Below are 7,017 nucleotides of genomic sequence, written 5' to 3' on the forward strand. Positions count from 1 at the left end.
GCCACGCGGAGTCGTCGGCGATGAAGGTGAGAGTGCCGAGACGGATCTCTTGACCCCCGACCAAAACTCCAGCAGACACCATGATGAAAGTACTCGGAAGAATCGCAACTTCTCCACAAAATCGCTAAAACACCTGCCCCACGGTGGGCGCCAACTGTCGTGGTTCTAAGCCTGACAGTAGAGTGGGGGGTAGGTATGGAGAGGCAAGGTCCTAGCTATGGAGAGGTTGTAAACACAAGGGATGTACGAGTTCAGGCCCTTCTCGGAAGAAGTAATAGCCCTACGTCTCGGAGCCCGGAGGCGGTCGAGTGGATTATGAGTATATGAGTTACAAGGTGCCGAACCCTTCTGCCTATGGAGGGGGGTGGCTTATATAGAGTGCGCCAGGACCCCAGCCAGCCCACGTAGGAGAGGGTTTAAGGTGAGTTAAGTCTGGGGCGTTACTGGTAACGCCCCACATAAAGTGTCTTTACTATCATAAAGCCTACTTAATTACAGGCCGTTGCAGTGCGGAGTGCCTCTTGACCTCCTGGTGGTCGAGTGAGTCTTCCTGGTCGAGTCCTTCAAGTCAGTCGAGTGAGTTCCTCGTTGGTCGACTGGAAGGCGACCTCTTCTAAGGGTTTCCTTGGGTAAGGTACTTAGATCAGGTTCGTGACCCTACCCTAGGTACATGACCCCATCAGCCATCGCTAGGGAGAGGAAGAAATCATGACTGCAGCTGAGTTTAGACAACGCCTTCACATTGTCCAGGCATGGACATTGTCGAGGCCAATTTAGAGGATGTGTATATTTGGACAATCATATAGACAAGCTGTTGGACGCTTGTTTTGAGCTCACGTCGTGGAAAACGAATATAGACATTCATATAGACAAGCTATTGGAGATGCTCTAACAGTGCATCCTTGTCCTCGCTAGCTCCGGCTGCTCATCCTTTCTACTAGCACGTGCTATCCATTTCAAGCTCCCACTCATGACAATACGATTGCTCCTCCAGCCAAAAACCACATGTTACCTCAAGATTGAAACCACTCAGGTAAGCAGGTCACGACTGCCAGCTCCTGCTACCATCCACTACTCATGCTGCTACAAACCAAAGCCAGTTGTTGCAGGGCCAACATTGCTCGTCGCCTACTGCACGAGGCTTAGGATGGCAGCTCAGGGGGTTGGATGGCGGTGGTGAAAAAACGGCGTTGCTGCAACGACGACGGCCGTCGCCCACCACCGATGCTACGAGCTCTGCTCTTGCAAAAGAGCCGATCGATGAAGTCTCGGATCGCAACATCATCCATGTTTCCGAAACATGGGGAATGCTACAGCGGAAACACGACAGTGCAATGCGCACGCGGCGATTTTTCTGCAACATGAACTCTGTTGTAAAAGTTTCTGAAACACAACTTCAGTTGCAAAAGTTTTCTGAAACATAATAATTAGTATAAAGTTTTCGTAACATGATCTCTGTCGCAAAAGTTCCTGCAACTTAAACTTTGTTTCAAAGGTGGAGAGCGCTGCTCGGCCACTTGATGATGCAGATCCGCACACGCGTAGCACTGCCCAAAAAAAATCTGCAACATTAGCTCTGTTGCAAAAAAGTCTACAACAAAACTTCTGTTGCAAAAGTTCCGCAACTCGAACTCTGTTGTGAACATCCAAAGCGCAACATCACCCTTGTTGCAAAGCTAGGAGCTGAATCTGAGGGCTATCCCACGTTGTATCCAGTTGTTCGCGAGGTGGCGGATCTTTTAAAAAGATCCGTCGGCCGACGCGTAGTGCTGCCCAAGGAAAAAGCTTACCTTCAACTGACCGACAACGCTCGCGCGTCCGTCGGCTCCGCGTCCGTCGGATCGTATGTTGATCAGATGGACGAGAGTGCTCCTCGCTTCTGCATCACGCGCAGATGTTTCTGAAACTGGGCGGCTGTTTCAGGAATCATTTACGCAGCTGTAACGCTCTCACAGTGCTCCCGCTCCCGCAGCTCCGTTGTGCCTGTTAGATCGGCGGTTGTGGGATCTGGTAGGGCAACGGCGGGCGGCGACGGCGCCCAGTGTGGGGTGACGCGGGCGCATCCAACGCGGTGGCGACGACGACCGCTTCGGGGTCGGCGGGGGCCGGCGACGACACAAGCAGGTGCGGCCACATGCTCCTTCCCCCCATTTCTGGTCGGCTCTCATATGGTTCTCCTCTGCTCGGCGGCTCCTCCTCGGCGGCTACACGGGCTCATCGCAGCGGTGCTCTGTTGTAGTGAGGCGCCCTCGTCGGCGCCACCAATGTAGGTGTTGAACTGTAGACGTGTAGTTGTAGCAGGGGATTGGGATTTTTCAGATCTATTTGTTGCAGAAACTTCTGATACCTTTGCAACTAAAATTGGCTCGTTATAGTGATGTGTTGTAGGAATTTTTGTAGCTCAAATTTGGCTGTAGATGCTTCCATCTATGGCCGTGCTAATTTTGCAACATGGGTCCTGTTGCAAAAAATTAGATGCGGCAAAGATGTTGTTTTAATTTTTATAACAAGAGTCTTGTCGCGGAAAATTAGACACAATGAAAGATGTGTTGCAATTTTTGCAACAAGGATCTTGTTGTAGAAAATTAGACGTATGAAAGATGTGCAGGGAATTAGATGCTTGTTTCTGCAACTCGACCGCTGTTTCAGGAAAATTATAGAAGATAAGGTTTTGCAACAAGGTCTTGTTGCCGGAAATCAAAGAAGACCAGATCTTGCAACAAGAGTATCGTTGCAGGAAATTAGAGAAGAGGATTGAACGCCTGGCATCACGCATCGAATGGCTCGCGAGACATATGTTTCTGCAACTCGACCGTTGTTTCAGGAATTAATGAATCGGGAGAGGAGACCGAGCCGCACGCCAAAAGTAGATCGAACGGCTACGCGTGGGTACATGAAACGGCCATCAAGGCGACCGATGTTTCATACAGATAACCCGGCTGACGCGTAGCGTCTTCCTAAAAAAACCACCCACAAAGAAGCACACTGCGCGAATCGTATCCGGGTCATCCACCGTCTTCTCCGCCCAAAGCCAACAAATTTCTTCCGCCATCGCATTTCAAAAACCCAAATCTCCAAACCCTCGCAGCCGGTTCCGTCAGCGGCGGCCACCTGCCCCCATGGACGGCGGTGACCACGGGCACCGGTGCAGGTGTCCCCATGGACCCCGGTGCACCCGCGGACAGCGCCATGGAGGCCTCGCGGCGGCGGCCCTGGACCCCCGTGTGCGGGCCTTCCCCATGGACGCCGCGACGCAGGCCATGTACCGGGAGCACGGCATGGACCCGGTCACCCTCGAGTCCGACGTGACCACCGCCATGACCTTCCTCCACTATGTCCTCCCCAAGCCCTTCGTCTCCAACCGCGCCGCCCTCTCCGCCGCCTTTCTCCCGCCACAGGACGACGACGGCGGCGTCGACCGCATCAGCGGCCTCCCTGAGGAGCTCCTCCGCAACATCGTCTCCCGCCTCCCCGCCAAGGACGGCGTGCGCACCGCCGCGCTCTCCTGCCGCTGGCGCCGGGTCTGGCTCTCCACCCCGCTCGTCCTCGTCGACGCCGACCTCCTCCCCGCCGGATGCGGCTCCAGCCTGCGGGTCGAGCGCGCCCACGCGCAGCGCGTCGAGTCCGCCATCACCCGCATCCTCGACGCGCACCCGGGCCCTTCCGCTTCGTCCACCTCATCTCATGCCACATGCAGGAGACCCCCGGCCTGCTCGCGCGCTGGCTCCAGCTCCTCGCCGTCAAGGGCGTCCGGGAGCTCATGCTCGTCAACCGCCCGTGGCCGCTCGACATGGCCCTCCCCGCCACCTTCTTCGGCATGGCCACCCTCACCCGCCTCTACCTTGGCACCCTTGCCTTCCCTAACACGGCCGACCTCCCGCGCGGAGTGTCGTTCCCACACCTCCGCGAGCTGGGCCTCTTGGGCATGGCCATTGTGAACCGGGACATGGACTTCGTCCTCGCCAGGAGCCCTGTGCTGGAGATCCTCTGCATCCAGGCCAACGTTCTGCTCAAGTGGCTCACCCTCGTCAGCCGCAGCCTCCGGTGCGTGCAGATCATAGAAGGCATCGATCTGAATATCGTCGTCAAGAACGCCCCTAACCTTGAGAGGGTCATCATCTGGACATCATCGGCCCGCGATGGCCTGCACAGGATGGTCAAGATTGGCCATGCCCCTGCGCTGAGCTTACTTGGCTACTTGGAGCCGGCACGACACCTGCTAGCGATCGGCAACACCATCATCAAGGTGCGAATGGCTCTCACAAGTTTCCATTTGTTCGATATCTATGCCAATGGGTGAACTTTTCTCACAAAATTGGGTGCATTGCAGGCTGGGACGAAGGCAAGCCCAAGCACCACGGTCCCGAGCGTTAAGATCCTCAGCTTAAGAGTGTGCTTTGGTGTCCGCAACGATGCTAAGATGCTGCCGAGCTTCCTCAGATGCTTCCCCAACGTCGAGAGGCTACATCTCGAGGTGAGAGTGAGATCTCCTCACTTATCTAGCATCACCCCTGCATCTGTAATTCTGTATGTGTTGTCGATGCATCATTTTGGAGCTGAATAAGTATTTACCGATTTCACCAATTTACAGTCCAATGAGACTGATGAGCCCACAGGCAAGCTCAACATCAAGTTCTGGCACGAGGCCGGTGCCATCGAGTGCATCCAGTCACACCTGAAGCTGATGGTCTTCTACGCCTTCCGAGGGGAGCGGGGCGAGCTCTCCTTCCTCAAGTTCGTCCTGGAGAGCGCTCGGATGCTGACGAAGCTGGTGATTGTGTTCTGCAAAGGGAGCTTCGCTTCGATGGCCGAGGCCAACTCCAAAGTGAAACCTCTGTTCGACGCAAGATGGGCCAGCCGAGACTGTTCGCTGGTGCTCTTCGAGAGTCCACTCGAAAAGGGAGATGACAAGTGGGTGCTGAACTTCGAGAGAGGATCTGATTTCTCCACCACGGACCCGTTCGCGTGCACTGCTGCCCTTGAGGGCTGCGTCGTCTGAGGAGAAGGCCGGTGTTAACTTAACTGAGACTTGGAGAGATGTTTTGGTTTTTGCACCAGGGGCCCTTTTGAGTTCATCATCAGACGAAGCTTAATTTATATTACATGAACAAAAAACATGGTTTGTGCTCTGTTACGGTGTCTACCTGCAAGGCACTGTTTTGATTCTTAAGCTTGGGTTGCTGAAACCTACAATTTCTGCTGATTGTGTTGCTGAATGCTGGCAGACAGAGATATATTCGTGGGCCATTTCATGCTTTACTAATTTCCTTTAGCATATTATTCTATGAAAAGTGTGCTCAGTCGGATGTCAACCAGGTCCCGTTTAATCCCGTTTAAAATCCACTTATAATATGATAGTTCAAAAAGGTTTTTTGTTTGTTTGAGGAAAATGAACTATCAAGCTAGCAAAAAATAACTAAACGGGATTGCGGACGTCATTTATTTGCCACTTACATCCCCTCTCGGATGTGCCCTGGTTGATTGTGCTCGTCTGGAATGTCAATTTACCATCAGAAGTCAGGTATCTTATGTGGTGTTGATGAGTAGGGATTCACAGACGAGTGGGATTTGTAGTCGAATTCCTGTCTATCTTAACTTCTGAAGGTCCTGTCCATACCACAGTAGCATATCCAAAATAAGTTGATGTTTGTCACGAACAGCGGTCCAGACAGGAAGTGGCTATTGAAACTCCACTCGAGTTGGAGTATTGTGAAAATAAGCTCAGCAGAACAAATATTCAGAGAATGATGGATGTGTAGAGAGTTAAATGATCACAGCTCTCTTTTGTGGCGAGGTTCTATTGGAGAGAGAGAGAGTTCGAATGAGCGGACCGTTAGGCGCTCCCCCTGGTGACGGCCCGGGTTCCCCGCCTCGGTCGCCTTTGGCTCCGGCCAGCGAGGGCTGGGAGGTGGTCCGACGCGGCGCTAGCTCCTCTCCGCCGAGGGCGGGGCCGGCCTTGGGGGCAGGCGCGGCGCTGGCGTCAGTGGGAGGCCGCTTCTGGGCGCTGGCTGAGTTCGATTCGGAGGACGAGGAGGACGTGGATTCGGCGGCGGAGGCAGGGAATCTGGTGCCGGCGAGGCCGACGCTTGGTCACTTCGTGGCATGTGCGCAGGCGGAGGGGAGCGGCGCCGCGCGGGCGCGCCGCCGTTTCGCTCCGGGCGGCCGGGGACCGCGCGAGGTCGCAGTCCGTGCTTGGAGACCCTCTCTGACTCCGGGCAGGGGCTCGGTGTCTCCAGGGGGTGTCGCGAGGGGCATCCGGGCACGGGCGGCGGCTGCACTTCTGGCTCCGGTGGACTCGGAGGTGGAGTGGCCGTGCCTGCCGGTGTCGGCGGCGGTCGGTCGGGTGCTAGCGGAGACGGCGGCCGAGCCGCAGGCGACGGTGGGCGGCTCCGTCCCCCCTGAGGCTAGGGTTGCCTGCACTGGGCCCGGGGCCATCGAGGGGCAGGTAGACTATGGGCCGGCCCACTCTCCAAGGCTGGGGAGGGGGGGACGGCGGCCCAAGTCAAGTGGGAGACAGTGTGCCTCCTGGGCGCGGGGGGCTGGCTCTATGTGGGCCTGTTGGTACTGACCGGCCCACGCCGGGCCTGCCTCGGCCCCGGCCCAGCTCTGGCTCCTATTTTTGGCTGCGCCGCGGCTGCCTCGACCCCTCGCTAGGGTTTCCAGCATCCAGAAAAGAGGTGCGGCGCTGGGCTCACCTCGCTCGCTCCATCCATCCCATCTCCCCACCTCCTCCTCTCTCCATTTCGTTTGCGGCGGCGGTGATGAGCGGGCGGCGCGCGGAGAAGAGGCCAATGGAGCCTCCGGTCTCGGATGGGGAGCGGCGGCATGAGCACGACCTGCGGGAGAAGGCGAAGAAGGAGATGCGTGCAAGACCGAGCGGCAGATCTGAGCGGAGCCACGAGCAAGAGGGGCGCGAGGGGGATTGGGGTCCTCCTCCCCCTTAGTGGATCCAGCAGCAGGAGCGAAGAAAGAAGAAAAAGGAGATGGCTCGGCGCCGGGAGCTCGAGCGCAAGCCAG

General features: G+C 56.2%; 1 pseudogene; it reads left to right on the plus strand.

The window, feature by feature from the left end:
• Window positions 1-2,986: 2,986 nt before the first annotated feature.
• LOC119286332 lies at window positions 2,987-5,263 on the plus strand (annotated as a pseudogene).
• The last annotated feature ends 1,754 nt before the right edge of the window (window positions 5,264-7,017 follow it).

This window comes from Triticum dicoccoides, chromosome 4A, assembly GCF_002162155.2.
Source record: "Triticum dicoccoides isolate Atlit2015 ecotype Zavitan chromosome 4A, WEW_v2.0, whole genome shotgun sequence".
Classification (NCBI taxonomy): domain Eukaryota; kingdom Viridiplantae; phylum Streptophyta; class Magnoliopsida; order Poales; family Poaceae; genus Triticum; species Triticum dicoccoides.